Source organism: Balaenoptera physalus (genome assembly GCF_965194825.1).
Source record: "Balaenoptera physalus genome assembly, chromosome: 4".
In the NCBI taxonomy this organism is placed as follows: domain Eukaryota; kingdom Metazoa; phylum Chordata; class Mammalia; order Artiodactyla; family Balaenopteridae; genus Balaenoptera; species Balaenoptera physalus.
Genome location: NC_138891.1, coordinates 128,829,369 through 128,849,998, shown reverse-complemented (window position 1 = coordinate 128,849,998; position 20,630 = coordinate 128,829,369). Strand labels below are relative to the sequence as shown.

At 36.4% G+C, this 20,630-nt stretch overlaps 1 long non-coding RNA gene across 22 annotated transcripts in view; it reads left to right on the top strand.

Annotated features, from left to right (window-relative positions):
• LOC309660117 overlaps nucleotides 1-20,630 on the top strand; it is a 187,477-nt gene that overhangs the window by 103,140 nt on the left and 63,707 nt on the right. Inside the window, exon 1 of one of the 22 annotated variants that reach the window (XR_014263157.1) lies at nucleotides 13,226-16,263. The exons of the other annotated variants lie outside the window; for them this stretch is intronic. This is a non-coding gene — a long non-coding RNA (uncharacterized lncRNA). Of the gene's footprint in view, nucleotides 1-13,225; nucleotides 16,264-20,630 lie in introns of those variants that run through there. 22 annotated transcript variants of the gene reach the window in all.

Genomic DNA, 20,630 nt, shown 5'->3' with positions numbered 1-20,630 from the left:
TATGTATACTTTCTGGAGAGTTTTTATCATAAATCAGTGATGAATTTTGTTGAAAGCTTTTTCTGCATCTATTGAGCTTATCAAATGGATTTTATACTTCAATTTCTCAATATGGTGTATCACATTGATTGAGTTGTGTATATTGAAGAATTCTTCATTCCTGGGATAAACCCTACTTCATCTTGGTGTATGATACTTTTAATGTGCTGTTGGATTTTGTTTGCTAGTAATTTGTTGAGGATTTTTGCATCTATGTTCATCAGTGATATTGGCCTCTAGATTTTTTCTTTGTGACATCTTTGTCTGGTTTTGGTATCAGGGAGATGGTGACCTCGTAGAATGAGTTTGGGAGTGTTCCTACTTCTGTTGTATTTTGGAAGAGTATGAGAAGGATAGGTGTTAACTTTTCTCTAAATGTTTGGTAGAATTTGCTATGAAGCCATCTGGTCCTGGGCTTTTGTTTGCTGGAAGATTTTTAATCACAGTTTCAATTTCAGTGCTTGTGATTGGTCTCTTTATATTTTCTATTTCTTCCTGGTTCAGTCTCGCACAATTGTGTTTTCCTAAGAATTTGTCCATTTCTTCCAGGTTGTCCATTTTATTGACATATAGTTGTTTGCAGTAATCTCTCATGATCCTTTGTATTTCTGCAGTGTCAGTTGTTACTTCTCTTTTTCATTTGTAATTCTGTTGACTTGAGTCTTCTCCCTTTTTTTCTTGATGAGTCTGGCTAATGGTTTATCAATTTTGTTTATCTTCTCAAAGAACCAGCCTTTAGTTTTATTGATCTTTGCTATTGTTTTCTTCACTTCTTTTTCATTTATTTCTGATCTGATTTTTATGATTCCTTTCCATCTGCTAACTTTGGGATTTTTTGTTCTTCTTTCTCTAATTGTGTTAGGTGTAAGGTTAAGTTGTTTATTTGAGATGTTTCTTGTTTCTTGAGGTACGCTTGTATTGCTATAAACTTCCCTCAGAATTAATTTTGCTGCATCCCATAGGTTTTGGGTCATCGTGTTTTCATTGTCATTTGTTTCAAGGTATTTTTTGATTTCCTCTTTGATTTCTTCAGTGATCTCTTGGTTATTAAGTAGTGTATTGTTTAGCCTCCATGTGTTTGTATTTTTTACAGATTTTTTCCCTGTAATAGATATCTAGTCTCATAGCATTGTGGTCAGAAAAGATACTTGATACAATTTCAATTTTCTTTAATTTAGCAAGGCTTTATTTGTGACCGAAGATATGATCTATCCTGGAGAATGTTCCATGAGCAATTGAGAAGAAAGTGTATTCTGTTGTTTTTGGATGGAATATCCTATAAATATCAATTAAGTCCATCTGGTTTAATGTGTCATTTAAAGCTTGTGTTTCCTTATTGATTTTGGTTGATCTCTCCATCTGTGAAAGTGGGGTGTTAAGGTCCCCTACTATTATTGTGTTACTGTTGATTTCCCCTTTTATGGCTGTTAGCATTTGCCTTATGTATTGAGGTGCTCCTACATTGGGTGCATAAATATTTACATTTGTTATATGTTCTTCTTGGATTGATCCCTTGATCATTATGTAGTGTCCTTCTTTGTCTCTTATAATACTCTTTGTTTTAAAGTCTAATTTGTCTGATATGAGAATTGTTACTCCAGCTTTCTTTTGATTTCCATTTGCACGGAATATCTTTTTCCATCCCTTCATTTTCAGTCTGTATGTGTCCTTAGGTCTGAAGTGTGTCTCTTGTAGACAACATATATACGGATCTTGTTTTTGTGTCCATTCAGCCAGTCTATGTCTTTTGGTTGGAGTATTTAGTCCTTTTACATCTAAGGTAGTTATTGATATGTGTGTTCCTATTACTATTTTCTTAATTGTTTTGAGTTGTTATTGTAGGTCTTTTCATTCTCTTGTGTTTCCTGCCTAGAGAAGTTCCTTTAGCATTTGTTGTAAAGCTGGTTTGGTGATGCTGAATTCTCCTAGCTTTTGCTAGTCTGTAAAGGTTTTGCTTTCTCCATCGAAACTGAATGAGATCCTTGCTGGGTAGAGTAATCTTGGTTGTAGGTTTTCCCTTTCATCACTTTAAATATGTCCTGCAACTCCCTTCTGGCTTGCAGAGTTCCTGCTGAAAGATCAGCTGTCAAACTTATGGGGATTCCCTTGTATGTTATTTGCGGTTTTTCCCTTGTTGCTTTTAATATTTTTTCTTTGTATTTAATTTTTGATAGTTTGATTAATATGTATCTTGGCATGTTTCTCCTTGGCTTTGTCCTGTATGGGACTCTCTCCACTTCCTGGACTTGATTATTTCCTTTCCCATATTAGGAAGTTTTCAACTATAATCTCTTCAAATATTTTCTCAGTCACTTTCTTTTTCTCTTCTTCTTCTGGAACCCTTATAATTCGAATGTTGACACGTTTAATGTTGTCCCAAAGGTCTCTGAGACTGTCCTCAATTCTTTTCATTCTTTTTTCTTTATTCTGCTCTGCTGTCATTTCCACTATTTTATCTTCCAGGTCACTTATCCCTTCTTCTGCCTCAGTTATTCTGTTATTGATTCCTTCTAGAGAATTTTTAAGTTCATTTATTGTGTTGTTCATCATTGTTTGTTTGCTCTTTATTTCTTCTAGGTTCTTGTTAAACGTTTCTTATATATTCTCCATTCTATTTCCTAGATTTTGTATCATGTTTACTATCATTACTCTGAATTCTTTTTCAGGTAGACTTCCTATTGTCTCTTCATTTGTTTAGTCTTGTGGGTTTTTACCTTCCTCCTTCATATGCTGCATATTTCTCTGTCTTCTCATTTTGCTTAACTTACTGCATGTGGGGTGTCTTTCTCACAGGCTGCAGGTTCATAGTTCCATTTGTTTTGGTGTCTGCCCCCAGTGGGTAAGGTTTGTTCAGTGGGTTGTGTAGGCTTCCTCTTGGAGGGGGCTTGTGCCTGTGTTCTTGTGGATGAGGCTGGATCTTGTCTTTCTAGTGGGCAGGAACATGTCCGGTGGTGTGTTTTGGGGTGTCTGTGAACTTAGTATTTTTTAGACAGCCTCTTCACTAATGGGTGGTGTTGTGTTCCTGTCTTGCTAGTTGTTTAGAATGGGGTGTCCAGCACTGGAGCTTGCTGGTCTTTGAGTGGAGCTGGGTCTTACTGTTGAGACAGAGATCTTTGGGAGAGGTCTTGCCAATTGATATTACATGGCGCCAGGATTTCTCTGGTGGTCCAGTGTCCTGAACTCGGCTCTCCCACCTCAGAGGTTTAGGCCCAACACCTGTCCAGAGCATTGAGACCCTGTCAGCCCCATGGTCAGGTACGTGAGGAGTTTCTTACCTTTTGGGAGGTCTGAGGTCTTCTGCTAGCATTAAATAGGTGTTCTGTAGGAGTTGTTCCACATGTAGATGTATTTGTGGGGAGCAAGGTGATCTCCACGTCTTACTCCTCCGCCATCTTTAAGGTCCTCCCATCTACAGCAGTCTTTTACTATATCTCCTTAAAGGTACTACCTCCTCCATAGATTCTATGAATGAAGGATATGCAGGGAAAAACAAGTCTGGGACTATTTCCCTGTGAGAAAGGGATCCATCCAAGATCGCTTGAACTTCAAAAGAGTATTTTTAAGTGTGCCACGGAGGTCTCATGATACTAGTGGCAGCACTGCTTAGAAATTATCCAATAGTTACAAACACATTCATAAATCAAGCAACTGTTTGGGGAGGTTTTCTACAAAGAAGTCCCTTTACTTCATGGAGTTTATACAAGTAGGACACTATCTTAAGCAGTTGTCAATAGAAGAGTGAGAAACAGAAATAGTCATATTTTATTTGCCACTCAAATTAGTTTTTCTTCAACAATGATTTATTAAGGACCTAAAATAGACCAGGTCATAGGTTTTGAGGATAGAGCAGCAAACATGAATAAAAATTCTCCTCTACCACACACCCCATGGAGCTTATATTGAAGTGGGTGATAAACTTATATTTATGTTATAATTCTACCTAAGATATACTCCAAAAAATAATGGCCCTTATTAGCAACTCCTCATGTATAATCTGCATACAATTTGCATTAACATCATCCATAATACTCATTAAAATGACATATTTCCAACACACACCCTGGAGCTTCTGATTTCCAATATCTGAGAGTGGGCCTGGAAATATGCATTTGCAAGCCCCCATGGAATTCTGAATCACAATATCTGAGATCCTCTGGCCTAGGTAAAATGGTGAAGAGACAGGTTTAGATAATGATGCAGAAAAACAGGTGTGGCTGATGATGAAATGAACAAAGTGTGAATATAATTTTTTTCATTTTAATTTACTTTTAAACTATAGTTAATGATACTCTTTCTACATATAAGTAATTATGAGTGACCAAAACTATTTCAGATCAGAGCAAAATTTACTTTGAGTTTGGAACATTTTTAATATCTGGAAGATTTCTCAAGGTAAGTAAAATCTCCCAGGAGAAAATATTTTTCACAGGAAAGACAATGTGGTACTTAGTATTTCCAACAATATTAAGAAATGTGTTTAGAAATAGTTTATGGACATCCACATAGAATTAAGTAACACATTGGATTAATTAATATAAACAGAAAAATGTTCTTAAATTATTGCCTTAACTAACTCTATGTGCTTAAATAAAATAGAAAAAATTAGCAAAATTCAACTTAATAACAAATTAGATAAAGTATGTGGGGGGAGCAAAACTTGGATTGAATTGATATAATTTAATTTATAGAATGCAATTTAATTGGTAATTCATCATAAACTTCAGAGATTTAGAATGAGAAAGCCATCAGATCAACTAAAATAGATTTAATCCTTTTTCTTTAAAAAATAGAGATAACACATGAGTAACGTCATTTATAATATAAACACTATAATAATTTTCTGTGGTTTAAATTAATTACAGCTGCAAAGCAGAAAACAAACACATTAGCACACCACTTTTGAGGCTTTAGCAGAAAACCAATTATTTTGTGTTTCAGGAAGATAAATTGACCCAGATGAAAGGAAATTGGACTCCTATGCTATACACAAGCTGAAAGCAATCAGGAAGTCAACTGAACTATGTGATCAAATTCAAGGTCACTTTTTCCAAATGAATGTTAACCCTTCTTAATCAAGGAGAAACATGTGATGCACACAAACTACAATGTACTCTATCCATGAAAATGAGCAACACTCCTTCCCAGGACCTAAGAATAATCCGGGTGGGTCTAACAAAAATCAGGCAACTGGTTTTGTGAGGAATTCCTATTCTTTTAATTCCTTCTGAGTTACTTTTCATGGGAATCTGCATTTATTGGGAGGATTCTAAGGGTGTCAAATGCAGGTTTACATGTATGTTTTAAAATTTATTGATGGAGATACTAATAACAGGATCAGACAGAGTGGGCAGTGACAGAAACTCTTTTGTGAAAAGCTAATCTCAATTTAATGACCCACTGAAAACTCATTTGCAGGACTCTAAGGAAAGCATTTCCTTTTCCCATGTTTTATCATCTCAGTGTCATATCAGTGGTTTTGACTTCCTTTCCACAACATATCAAATCCCCTTGATGTCAAATTTAAGACTCACTCCCTTCTTCTAGATAAGATTAGGTTCTATATCACTATCAAATACCATTCTTCCTCCAGTCGTTCATTCAGAGTACCAGTCAAGTCCAGCTCAAATTTGTTCTTTGTAAACTTTTCAAAATTTTTCTCTCATATGTCAGGTGAAGATGTATTAACTACACATGTCATTAGGTTAGTATTTTACACATTGTAAGCAACTAGCAGTTGTAATCCTTTTTCAAACTCTAAAATCACATTAAAGTGGGTAAGAAAAACTACTAATCATTAGCAAATATATATAGAAAATATATATGTAGATATAAATATATATGTTTAAATTTCATTTTGAACTCTCAAACTTAGGAAAAATTGCATAAATAGTAAAATTGATCATCGTGTACTGAATATATTTTAACATATATGTATATTACATTTATACCCAAACACTGATATTATGCATGCATTACAATAAGAATGACAATAGATTTAGAAGCTAATATGTTGCTGTAAATGGTTGTTTTTCTAGATTCCTGAATAGACTGTTTAAGAAATTTACCTTAAATAAAAGTTTCTCTTTTTCTCCTATCTGTTTGGTAGTAGCTTTCCCTACAAAAAGTCATATATCATGCGTTGTCTTAAATTTAATATGAAGGAAGTTCCACCTGCCTATGATCAATAAGATTCTGGCAAATGACATTATGTTTTAACTATGTAAATACAATTCATGTACTAAAGGCATATTCATGTGCTTTCTCTATTCTCCCTACATAAAATCCATATACATTACAAGTATGTGTATATACAGCTCAGTGCTTACCACTAGTAAATAACTATTCACTAATTGTTTCTGCCAATTTTAAGGCCACTACAAATAAATATTTGAATTAAAATAAAAATGAATGACATGTTATCATATATTTTAGAATGTATTTGTGAAATCACTCATGGTCTAAAAATTAGCAAGACTTAAGATGCTCAAGATTGATATAACATTCACAGAAATTTTAAAAGCAAATACCATATATATCAATGATAAGACAATTTGTGTTAATATTGCATTACCATTTGTAAAGACAAAAAAGGAAGTTTGATCTTTTCACAAAGAACCGACAAATTTTCATGTTAAAAAATTATATTTGGAGAGAGGAGAAGATGGTGGAAGAGTAAGACACAGAGATCACCTTCCTCCCCACAGATACATCAGAAATACATCTACACATGCAACTGCTCCAATAGAACACCCACTGACGCTGGCAGAAGACGTCAGACCTCCCAAAAGGCAAGAAACTCCCCACGTACTTGGGTAGGGCAAAAGAAAAAAGAAATAACAGAGACAAAAGAATAGGGACGGGACCTGCACCAGTGGGAGGGAGCTGTGAAGGAGGAAAGGTTTCCACACACTAGGAGCCCCTTCGTGGGCGGAGACTGCAGGGGGCGGAGGAGGGAAGCTTCGGAGCCGCGGAGGACAGCGCAGCCACAGGGGTGCGGAGGGCAAAGTGGAGAGACTCCCGCACAGAGGCTCGGCGCCGAGCAGTGCTCACCAGCCCGAGAGGCTTGTCTGCTCCCCCGCCGGGGCGGGCGGGTCTGGGAGCTAAGGCTCAGCTTCGGTCCGATGATCGCAGGGAGAGGACTGGGGTTGGTGGTGTGAACACAGCCTGAAGGGGTTAGCGCACCACAACTAGCCGGGAGGGAGTCCAGAAAAAAGTCTGTAGCTGCCGAACAGGCAAGAGACTTTTCCTGCCTCTTTGTTTCCTGGTGCGCGAGGAGAGGGGATTCAGAGCGCCGCTTAAAGGAGCTCCAGAGATGGGCGCGAGCCACGGCTATCAGCACGGACCCCAGAGACGGGCATGAGACTCTAAGGCTGCTGCTGCCGCCACCAAGAAGCCTGTGTGCAAGCACAGGTCACTCTCCACACCACCCCTCCTGGGAGCCGGTGCAGCCTGCCACAGCCAGGCTCCCGTGATCCGGGGACAACTTCCCCGGGAGAACGCACGGCGCGCCTCAGGCTGGTGCAATGTCACGCCGGCGCTGCCACCGCAGGCTCACCCCGCCCCCTCCGTACAGCTCCCTCACCCCCCCCCCCGGCCTGAGTGAGCCAGAGCCCCCGAAGCAGCTGCTCTTTAACCCCGTGCTGTCTGGGCGGGGAACAGACGCCCTCAGGCGACCTACACTCAGAGGCGGGTCCAAATCCAAAGCTGAACCCCAGGAGCTGTACGAACAAAGAAGAGAAAGGGAAATTTCTCCCAGCAGCCTCAGAAGCAGCAGATTAAAGCTGCACAAACAACTTGATGTACCTGCATCTGTGGAATACCTGTATAGACAACGAATCATCCCAAATTCAGGAGGTGGACTTTGGGAGCAAGATATACTATTTTTTCCCCTTTTCCTCTTTTTGTGAGTGTGTATGTGTATGCTTCTGTGTGAGATTTTGTCTGTATAGCTTTGCTTTCACCATTTGTCCTAGGAGTCTGTCCGTCTGGTTTTTTTGTTTTGTTTTTTTTTTTTTTTACTTTAAAATTTTTTTTTTTCTTTTTTTCTTAATAATTATTTTTTATTTTTTTATTTTAATAACTTTATTTTATTTTATCTTCCTTTATTTTATTTTATCATATTTCTTTCTTTTTTCTTTTTATTTTATCTCCCTTTTATTCTGAGCTGTGTGGATGAAAGGCTTTTGGTGCTCTAGCCAGCCATGAGGGCTGTGTCTCTGAGGTGGGAGAGCCAACTTTAGGACACTGGTCCACAAGAGACCTCCCAGCTCCACGTACTACCAAACGACGAAAATCTCCCAGAGATCTCTATCTCAACACCAAGACCCAGTTTCACTCAATGACCAGCAAGCTATAGTGGTGGACACCCTATGCCAAACAACTAGCAAGACAGGAACACAGCCTCATCCATTAGCAGCGAGGCTGCCTAAAATCATAATAAGGCCACAGACACCCCAAAACACACTACCAGACGTGGACCTGCCTACCAGAAAGACAAGATCCAGCCTCATCCACCAGAACACAGGCACTAGTCCCCTCCACCAGGAAGCCTACACAACCCACTGAACCAACCTTAGCCACTGGGGACAGATACCAAAAACAACAGGAACTATGAACCTGCAGCCTGCAAAAAGGAGACCCCAAACACAGTAAGATAAGCAAAATGAGAAGACAAAAAAACACACAGCAGGTGAAGGAGAAGGGTCAAAACACACCAGACCTAACAAATGAAGAGGAAATAGGCAGTCTACCTGAAAAGAATTCAGAATAATGATAGTAAAGATGATCCAAAATCTTGGAAATAGAATAGACAAAATGCAAGAAACATTTAACAAGGATGTAGAAGAACTAAAGAGGAACCAAGCAATGATGAAAAACACAATAAATGAAATTAAAAATACTCTAGACAGGATCAATAGCAGAATAACTGAGGCAGAAGAAGGGATAAGTGACCTGGAAGATAAAATAGTGGAAATAACTACTGCAGAGCAGAATAAAGAAAATAGAATGAAAAGAACTGAGGACAGTCGCAGGGACCTCTGGGACAACATTAAACGCACCAACATTCGAATTATAGGGGTCCCAGAAGAAGAGGAGAAAAAGAAAGGGACTGAGAAAATATTTGAAGAGATTATGGTTGAAAACTTCCCTAATATGGGAAAGGAAATAGTTAATCAAGTCCTGGAAGCACAGAGAGTCCCACACAGGATAAATCCAAGGAGAAACATGCCAAGACACATATTAATCAAACTACCAAAAATTAAATATAAAGAAACCATCTTAAAAGCAGCAAGGGAAAAAAAAAATAACACACAAGGGAATCCCCATAAGGTTAACAGCTGATCTTTCAGCAGAAACTCTGCAAGCCAGAAGGGAGTGGCAGAACATATTTAAAGTGATGAAGGAGAAAAACCTACAACCAAAATTACTCTACCCAGCAAGGACCTCATTCAGATTTGATGGAGAAATTAAAACCTATACAGACAAGCAAAAGCTGAGAGAGTGCAGCACCACCAAACCAGCTTTACAACAAATGCTAAAGGAACTTCTCTAGGCAAGAAACACAAGAGAAGGAAAACACCTACAATAACAAACCCAAAACTTTTAAGAAAATGGGAATGGGAACATACATGTCGATAATTACCTTAAGTGTGAATGGATTAAATGCTCCCACCAAAAGACACAGGCTGGCTGAATGGATACAAAAACAAGACCCATATATATGCTGTCTACAAGAGACACACTTCAGACCTAGGGACACATACAGACTGAAAGTGAGGGGATGGAAAAAGATATTCCAGGCAAATGGAAATCAAAAGAAAGCTGGAGTAGAAATTCTCATATCAGACAAAATAGATTTTAAAATAAAGACTATTACAAGAGACAAAGAAGGACACTATATAATGATCAAGGGATCGATTCAAGAAGAAGATATAACAACTGTAAATATTTATGCACCCTAACATAGGAGCACCTCAATACATAAGGCAAATACTACCAGCCATAAAAGGGGACATCGACAGTAACACAATCATAGTAGGGGACTTTAACACCCCACTGTCACCAATGGACAGATCTTCCAAAATGAAAATAAATAAGGAAACACAAGCTTTAAATGATACATTAAACAAGATGGACTTAATTGATATTTATAGGACATTCCACCCAAAAAAACCAGAATACACATTTTTCTCAAGTGCTCATGGAACATTCTCCAGGATAGATTATATCTTGGGTCACAAATCAAGCCTTGGTAAATTTAAGAAAATTGAAATTGTATCAAGTATTTTTTTCTGACCACAACGCTATGAGGCTAGATATCAATTATGGGAAAAGATCTGTAAAAAATACAAACACATGGAGGCTACACAATACACTACTTAATAACGAAATGATCACTGAAGAAATCAAAGGGGAAGTCAAAAAATACCTAGAAACAAATGACAATGGAGACACGACGACCCAAAACCTATGGGATGCAGCAAAAGCAGTTCTAAGAGGGAAGTTTATAGCAATACAGGCCTACCTCAAGAAACAGGAAACATCTCAAATAAACAACCTAACCTTGCACCCAAAGCAATTAGAGAAAGAAGAACAAAAAAAACCCAAAGTTAGCAGAAGGAAAAAAATCATAAAGATCAGATCAGAAATAAATGAAAAAGAAATGAAGGAAACAATAGCAAAGATCAACAAAACTAAAAGCTGGTCCTTTGAGAAGACAAACAAAATTGATAAACCATTAACCAGACTCATCAAGAAAAAAAAGGAGAAGACTCAAATAATTCTTAGAAATGCACAACCTGCCGAGACTGAACCAGGAAGAAATAGAAAATTTGAACAGACCAATCACAGCACTGAAATTGAAACTGTGATTAAAAATCTTCCAACAAACAAAAGCCCAGGACCAGATGGCTTCACAGGCAAATTCTTTCAAACATTTAGAGAAGAGCCAACATCTGTCCTTCTCAAACTCTTCCAAAATATTACAGAGGGAGGAACACTCCCCAACTCATTCTACGAGGTCTCCATCACCCTGATACCAAAACCAGACAACGATGTCACAAAGAAAGAAATCTACAGGCCAATATCACTGATGAACATAGATGCAAAAATCCTCAACAAAATACTAGCAAACAGAATCCAACAGCACATTAAAAGGATCATACACCATGATCAAGTGGGGTTTATTCCAGGAATGCAAGGATTCTTCAATATACACAAATCAATCAACATGATACACCATATTACCAAATTGAAGGAGAAAAAACATATGATTATCTCAATAGATGCAGAGAAAGCTTTCGACAAAATTCAACACCCATTTATGATAAAAGCCCTGCAGTAGGCAGAGAGGGAACTTTCCTCAACATAATAAAGGCTATATATGACAAACCCACAGCCAACATCATCCTCAGTGGTGAAAAACTGAAACCATTTCCACTAAGATCAGGAACAAGACAAGGTTGCCCACTCTCACCACTATTATTCAACATAGTTTTGGAATTTCTAGCCACAGCAATCAGAAAAGAAAAAAAAATAAAAGGAATCCAAATAGGAAAAGAAGAAGTAAAACAGTCACTGTTTGCAGATGACATGATACTATACATAGAGAATCCTAAAGATGTTACCAGAAAACTACTAGAGCTAATCAATGAATTTGGTAAAGTAGCAGGACACAAAATTAATGCACAGAAATCTCTTGCATTCCTATACACTAATGATGAGAAATCTGAAAGAGAAATTAAGGAAACACTCCCATTTACCATTGCAACAAAAAGAATAAAATATCTAGGAATAAACCTACCTAAGGAGACAAAAGACCTGTATGCAGAAAATTATAAGACACTGATGAAAGAAATTAAAGTTGATACAAATAGATGGAGAGATATACCATGTTCTTGGATTGGAAGAATCAATATTGTGAAAATGACTCTACTACCCAAAGCAATCTACAGATTCAATGCAATCCCTATCAAACTACCACTGGCATTTTTCACAGAACTAGAACAAAAAATTTCACCATTTGTATGGAAACACAAAAGACCCCAAATACCCAAAGCAATCTTGAGAACGAAAAATGGAGCTGGAGGAATCAGGCTCCCTGACTTCAGACTATATTACAAAGTTACAGTAATCAAGACATTATGGTACTGGCACAAAAACAGAAACATAGATCAATGGAACAGGATAGAAAGCCAAGAGATAAACCCACAGACATATGGTCAACTTATCTTTGATAAAGGAGGCAAGCATATACAGTGGAGAAAAGACAGCCTCTTCAATAAGTGGTGCTGGGAAAACTGGACAGGTACATGTAAAAGTATGAAATTAGAACACTCCCTAACACCATACACAAAAATAAACTCAAAATGGATTAAAGACCTAACTGTAAGGCCAGACACTATCAAACTCTTAGAGGAAAACATAGGCAGAACACTGTATGACATAAATCACAGCAAGATCCTTTTTGACCCAGCTCCTAGGGAAATGGAAGTAAAAACAAAAATAAACAAATGGGACCTAATGAAACTTAAAAGCTTTTGCACAGCAAAAGAAACCATAAACAAGACCAAAAGACAACCCTCAGAATGGGAGAATATATTTGCAAATGAAGCAACTGACAAAGGATTAATCTCCAAGATTTACAAGCATCTTATGCAGCTCAATATCAAAAAAACAAACAACCCAATCCAAAAATGGGCAGAAGACCTAAATAGACATTTCTCCAAAGTAGACATACAGATTGCCAACAAACACATGAAAGAATGCTCAACATCATTAATCATTAGAGAAATGCAAATCAAAACTACAATGAGGTATCATCTTACACCAGTCAGAATAGCCATCATCAAAAAATCTAGAAACAATAAATGCTGGAGAGGGTGTGGAGAAAAGGGAACACTCTTGCACTGTTGGTGGGAATGTAAATTGATACAGCCACTATGGAGAACAGTATGAAGGCTCCTTAAAAAACTACAAATAGAACTACCATACGACCCAGCAATACCACTCCTGGACATACACCCTGAGAAAACCATAATTCAAACAGAGTCATGTACCAAAATGTTCATTGCAGCTCTATTTACAATAGCCAGGACATGGAAGCAACCTAAATGTCCGTTATTGGATGAATGGATAAAAAAGATGTGGCCCGTATATACAATGGAATATTACTCAGCCATAAAAAGAAATGAAATGGAGGTATTTGTAGTGAGGTGGATGGAGTTAGAGTCTGTCATACAGAGTGAAGTAAATCAGAAAGAGAAAAACAAATACAGTATGCTAACACATATATATGGAATCTAAGGGGAAAAAAAAAAAAAAGCTCATGAAGAACCTAGTGGCAAGACAGGAATAAAGACACAGACCTACTAGAGAATGGACTTGAGGATATGGGGAGGGGGAAGGGTAAGCTGTGACAAAGTGAGAGAGTGTCATGGACATATATACACGACCAAATGTAAAATAGATAGCTAGTGGGAAGTAGCCGCATAGCACAGGGAGATCAGCTCGGTGGTTTGTGACCACCTAGAGGGGTGGGATAGGGAGGGTGGGAGGGAGGGAGATGCAAGAGGGAAGAGATATGGGAACATATGTATATGTATAACGGATTCACTTTGTTATAAAGCAGAAACTAACACACCATTGTAAAGCAATTATACTGCAATAAAGATGTTAAAAAAAAAAAGTACATTCTATGCTTAATACTGAAAGATTATGTCTTATGCTTTGAAGTTAGCACCACCACTTTATAATGTAGCTTCCATTTATAGAAAAGCTATTTAATCCCAGACCTAAAGCAAAACCATTTCAATCAAAATTTAGTTAATTTAAAAAGAAATTAGGCATATGTGAAAATATCTGACAACCACACAGTAAATCTAAGCATAGCCTCTCCAGGCACAAAAACCTGGCCACCAACCAGCCAAACTGAAGTCCCTTGATGAAGGCCATTGGTAGTTTGCCCATTACAGCATCAATTTCTGCCTGAGATGCAGCTCTAAATGTTGCATTTTATTCTCTACAGAACCTGGTATAATACCACAACCACAACAAGTTGTCAGACAGTAGCTTCCCAGACATCTAGGACCGAGGAACTTGACTGTGAATCTATAGCTGGGATAAGAATCTGAAGGGCACCCAACTGAGCACTGGAATGCCATTTGGTGACTTTTTTTATTTCAGGAATACCATCCCTAGATCTCAACCAGTATGAGGAAATACCTGGTGTCTCAGAAACTCCAGTTCTGACACTATTTTACCAATTTTATCTGTAGCAAGTGAAATAATTTCTTGGAGATTCCAGAGTCTTTTTCTGTTATTAGGAATGTCACTCACCACTAGACTGGTTATGTACTACACAGCTTTAGGAGGTGCCATTCAAGGAGTAGCCTACATGAATCGTGTCCCAAGAATTGTACAGTGTACAACTTACACACCTCTACATTATGGCTCTGGTAACCCTCACTATTCTCTTAGAAGCATGATTGTTCTTGAAATTAATGGGCTGCCCCTGGGAATATTTCACATGCAAGGATATTAGCGTGTTCTTTATGTTCTCTTTTCTTTATTTTTTAACTGACAATAAACAATTACTTTGTAATGACTAAGTATTACTTGCTGGCTATAATAATTCAGGAAATACAAAGTATCACCAGTAAAAGTTTAGTCCTTCTCTCTTGCACTTCGAGTTCAAGTTCCTGAGGTAATAATTCTAGCCATTTGATATGCATCACCTTAGATCTTGTAATTTGTTAGTACACGTTTATTATATAGTTTGACCAAAATCAGGCACATTGCACGTTCTAATTTTGCATTTGTTCTATCCCTTTTTTAAAAAATAAAGTATATCCTGGGCTTTTTCCCAAGTCATTATAGTATATTGATCTGCTTTATTTTTTAAATTACTACCGTCTGTTAATATCACAGATTGAAAGGAGGTAAGGAAAGAAAGAACTTGGAACCAGGGAGTGGAAGTGTAAATTTGTACAGCCACATGGAATAGTCATTCAGCAATGTTTACTGAAGATGAAAAGGCCTAGAATTCTGATCGTGTGGGTGTGCCACGGAGAAATTTCCATATATTCTCACCAGAACACATCTTCAAAATAAGATCCATCATATAAGGTAATAAGCTACAGTAGTTAAAATGAATGAACCACATTCATGCTTGTATTTATTACTAATAGGTAGAAGGATAGAAAGCAGTGTTGATTGAAAATGCAAACTGCATAATTAATTTTATAAAATTAAACACGTGTATAAGAAAGAATGCAGTACTATTGATTGTCAATGGATGCACATATGCCCCCACCCACACACGCAGCAAAAATGTAAAAACATCACATGCTAAGTAGCTAAGTGATTCCAAAATTTAAATTGGCAAATGAATTGAATGTCAACATACCAAAAAGAAAGCAAAGAAAAAAGTTTTAAGTAGATATATATTAAATCCAACAGCAGAATGAATGTTTACAAAGCCACTCCAATTTATATTGATGAAATAATCAGGTTCAGAAATGGAAGCTAAGTGTTTTCTTGTTTAATTTTTATAAGCAAGAAAGGATAGTCTGCTTTCAGTGAAGGAAGAAAATAAGTGTTCTTACTCTATTGTCAAGTATAATATATTTAAAGAAAGGTAAATGAAACCTATAGCAATTATAGAACAATTTATAACATCAAGAAATCAGTCTCTCACCCACGCTTATGCTGTTTCTTCTCTGTACATAAATAAAGTAATACAACACAAGGTCTTTTTGCAAAAAATAACATCAGAAGAGAAAAATAAAAATCTTAAATGACTATTATCTAAACAGTAAATGAAATACACCTGAAGCACTTTTGAAAGCCATTTTAAAATTGTTTACTTTCCTACTTCTTATTTTTGTTTGCTTTTAAAATATGGGACATTTAAACATGTGTAGTATTATTAAACATGTGTAATACCACTAAACATGTATAACTGGGGTTTAGATAATTGCACATTTTTTTAATAAAATTTTACCTATTTTTTCTTATTCTTTTTATTGCGTGTTAGAAAGAGCCAAAAGAGAATGTGTGTGTGTGTATATATATATATGTACATATATATATATTCATTCAGTATACGTCTTATACATATTCATTCTGTACTAATCATGGTTATAAAAGTAAAAAATCCCTTCTTTCTTTTAACAAGGCTTGAGTGTCACTCATTGGAAGGATAAATGCAGAATGAGTTCCGAGGTAATATTTATGAGAACTTTATTTGTGTGTTTCTTTTAATCTGTTATGAATATAATTGACAGAACAAACTGCTAGATATATGCTTGTAGCAGGAATTTAGGAGTGTCCTCCTGCAGAATAAGGTAAAGAAAGGAGCTCAGAAGCATTTTAACAATATAAACTGGAAGGTTTGCTAAATGCATATGCAGTTTTGCTGTTGGAATTCACATGAAACAAGTTAAAGTTGTTTGACTTTTCTTTTTCCAGTGATGCTAGTGTAACTCCAATCTACCAATCACTTATCTCCTAAGTATGCCAGTAAAGGACATATAATGGAAAGCTGTTGATAAACATCAGGAAATAAAATACCATACATAACTATCTGCTCAAGAAGTAGAGTATAAAAGTTGTCTTCCAGAATATTTGTAAACCTTACTTAAGTCAGAGCATATATAAGAGCTAAAAGTCAAAGAGTAAGTATAATTTTTCATTGGCAGTTCTAACACAGTTGTGACATATTTCAAGTCATCTTTAGCTGAATGGGAACCAGATGATACTATATAGATGATTAAGAAAAACTATGTGTGAACAGTAATAGATTAGAGAACATACATTAAAATTTGGGACCTAATAGTCATCCTCCAATGAAAATAAACATCAGTGCACTCTCGGCTCTTTCTAAATTACACTTCATTGCTCAATTCAACTTGCCAATTTGGATTCATAGATAAACGTTTCCTATGAGTAAAAACTTTTAAATTAGCCTTTCAATCCAGGTACATCTTGTGAATGGAAAAATAAGTTTTCCTATTAATTACAATAAAGTTAGTATATGTACACACACACATTTTGGTGGTGGCTGTTTGCCAATCATGTTCTCTTTAAATAAATTCTATCCTCTTCATCATTTATGTCCCCGACTATAGATTCCATATGCCTTCACTGAAAATTATCATGTCATTATATATTGTTTAATTCTAATTTAACTGAAGGATAGGAAAAGGAAACAGGTCTGTGAACATATGTAAAAATGGATTTTGTATGTGTGGATAGACTTTGGGACTCACAGTCTAGAGAACAACACATTCTCAGCATGACAGCAGAGCTTCACTCAGTCATAGAGAAATTGCTAAGAGTTCCCTTTTTCTCAACCATTTGTCACTAAAGTCTAAGACCTGCACATGAGGAATATTCAAACCTACTGGATCAGAAACTTTCGGGGAAAGACTCAGAAATACACATTTTAGTAAGACCTCCTTATGGTGGCTTGTGCTCAAGTTTGGAAATTTCTGTCCTGAGCAACCTGTTTTTGTAAAAGTAGTCAGAAAATGACCAGCATATGGCAGTGTGTCCAGAAGATTCTAGATATTTATCTATTCCATACTCAACTGTGTTATACCTCAACTGCTTTGGAATACATTTCCAGACAACTTATTCTCAATGTCATTTGTTTTATCATTGAGTATTTTCCAAGTTTTCATACCTTCCATCCCCTGGTAGCTATTTTCTTGGCAGTCCCAAGTCTCCCTGTCTCTAATCTCTTCATCAGGTTAATGGTGAAGCCGGTAATTATAGATCGTTCAGAAAAGCACAACTATTACAGTGAACTTATCATTTAACTAACTTCTTTTAGATATCACCTAAAAAGGCAACTCCAAAATTCATCACATTAAGTGATAAGTTATTTGCCATTTTTGACATGAGTATTTAACATTTATATTTTGAACCAATGATATAAGGTAAGAACCTAAAAAAAGTGTAAATATTGAAAACAAAATAACATTTTTTAATTATTTGCAGACCATATAATTTTTACGAGGAACAGCCAAGATAATCAGTGAAATGTCAACTATAACAAAATTTACAATTGTTTTCAGGTACAAAACGGTTTAAAAATCTGTAGTCTAAATATAGACCCCAAACAAGCAATTAAAACATAAATTGGGAAAATCCCATTCATAACATCTAAAAATATTAAAACTAAATGACTGGGAATAAACTTAAGTAATAAATATTATTTAAATAAAGACTCAACATAATAAAATAACATAAAAAGATACAAAAATAATCAAAGAAAAATAGGCTGTCCTTGGATGGAACATTTTAATCTTGCAAAAGTGACAGTTCTCCTCCAAAATATTTCATGTTTTTAAAGCATTACAATTGACATTCCAAAGATTTATTTTTTGAAAGTTGACAATATGACTGGGTATGAGTTTCAGTTAGAAGACATGAGAATAGAACCAGGAGGATTACCACCAAGGACAGTGATGAGAATGGACTGGCTCCATAGCACTGGCTGTCAATCTTGGCTACACATTTGAATCATTTAGGGAACTTAAAAAAAATACCAATGCCAGAGTCTGTTCCCCAGGTTTTTTATTTAATTGGTTGGGGTCAGTATGCCCTGGGCACTGGGATTTTTAAAATCCCCCCAGATGATTCCAGTGGGCAGCCCAGGTTGAAAACTCTGCTCTACAAGAGTTGTAGAGAATATATAAATGGTGGAATAAACAATCAACCATTATAATTGAATATACATATATTGATTTTGTAGATTATAACAGTGGAGACAGAGCACTTTAAAGAATACACGGTTACAGGGTGTTAAAATGGAATTCTTCACATCTCAGGACTTTGGCAGCAGCTCACAACAGAACAAGAAGGGCCAAGGACAGAATCTTTTAAAAAATGTGGCATCAAGAAAAATGGTCTCCAGATTATGCCTTGTTTGCTAAGAATATTTGACCTTGGAACAGTAATGTAAGAGGTTCAACTGCCCTGAGTCCTTGCTGTTATAGCGGCCACAGGAAGGAACCAGATATGTGAGTGAAAAAGTGATCTGGGAAGTATATTCTGCAGCCCAAGACGTGGGCTATGCATGACACATGCTGGGTGCAAAATTTAAAATGTATAAACAAAGGTGAAGGGTCAAGAGAGACCAGGAGGTGCCATTACCCCCATTAGATACCTGCTACTGAAATGCCTAATAGAGACTTTTCTCTGAGTAACTTAAAAAGCATTTCATGAGAGAAAGACTTGACGTTTAGATATCTACTGCATTCAGTGTAACAATGACAGATTACAATTTTGCCTGTCAAGTGAGATCTTTTCTTCCCCTTCCCCTCCTCCTCGTCCCTCTTCTATTTTGAAGTAAGTTGCAGAAGCATCTGCACCACTTGGTATATTGGAAAAGTATAAAATTGAATGAGAGTAGAGATTTGTTAATACCTAAACTTGCTTCTTTAATACCTGGATTAGATTCTTTATTATCTGACCATATAAAGTGCTGTTACCAATAAACAATACAGAGTAGAAGAATTCAATAGAAAAATAGGCAAATAAAATGAATATGCTGTTTTAGTCAGTGTGAGTTGCTATCACAGAACACGATGTGCTGGGTGGTGTAAACAATAAACATTTATTTCTCACACTTCTGGAGGCTGGATGTCTGAAATCAGCATGCCAGCATGGTCTGTCATGATTAAGGTTCTCTTTCTGGTTTACAGTTGACTGTCTTTTGGTTGTATTCTTACATGGTGGAGAGCAGAGAGAGAGAGAAGGAGGAGCAAGCTCTCCCATTTCTTCTTGAAAGAGCACTAATCTGATTCATGAGAGATCATCCTTGTGACCTAATTACCTCCCACAGACCTCACCTCCTAACATCATCACACTGGGAGTTAGGAATTAAACAATATGAATTTTAAGGACACAAACATTCAGTCCATAACAATCCTAGTCACCGAAAGTGAATAAATTAGGTATTGAGTTGCAATTACTTTTTGGTAGTGTATTCACAGTAAGAACCTTCAGAAAATCTGCTGTGAATGTCCTGAAAGTGTGTGTGTGCCCTGAATGTTCACTGTATTTGTTTTTTAGAGGTCACTTGGTTATATAAACAGACCCTTAAAAATTATGGAGACAATTGGCTCAAATATTTTTGCTTTTTGTTCTTATTTCATATTATTTGAGCTGAGACAGTTTTTAAGTCTGTTTCAAATGAATTAAAATTATGTTGCTGCAATCTATTCTTTAAAACAATTTTTATGCAATAAAAGGAAGTATTTATTCTATCTTCAAGTAAAATATCAATGGTTATATCTACATAGATGTTATCAAAATGAGGGTAAAGGATATAACCCTGATTTTTAAAAATGTGAATGATGTCTTTGGAAATGAGCTGTTAATTACTAAAAATTAAATTGAGTTGTTTTTCTTTTAAGAATGTTTGACCATTTCACTCATTTTATACCAAAATACACAAATATACCATATAGATATGCTTAGAGGGTGTAAATGAATTTATTTTAACATTCCATAAATTTCCCCTGTTGCAAACAACAAACATTCTCTGGAACCACCAAACCAACATATCAGTTTCAGGGGTA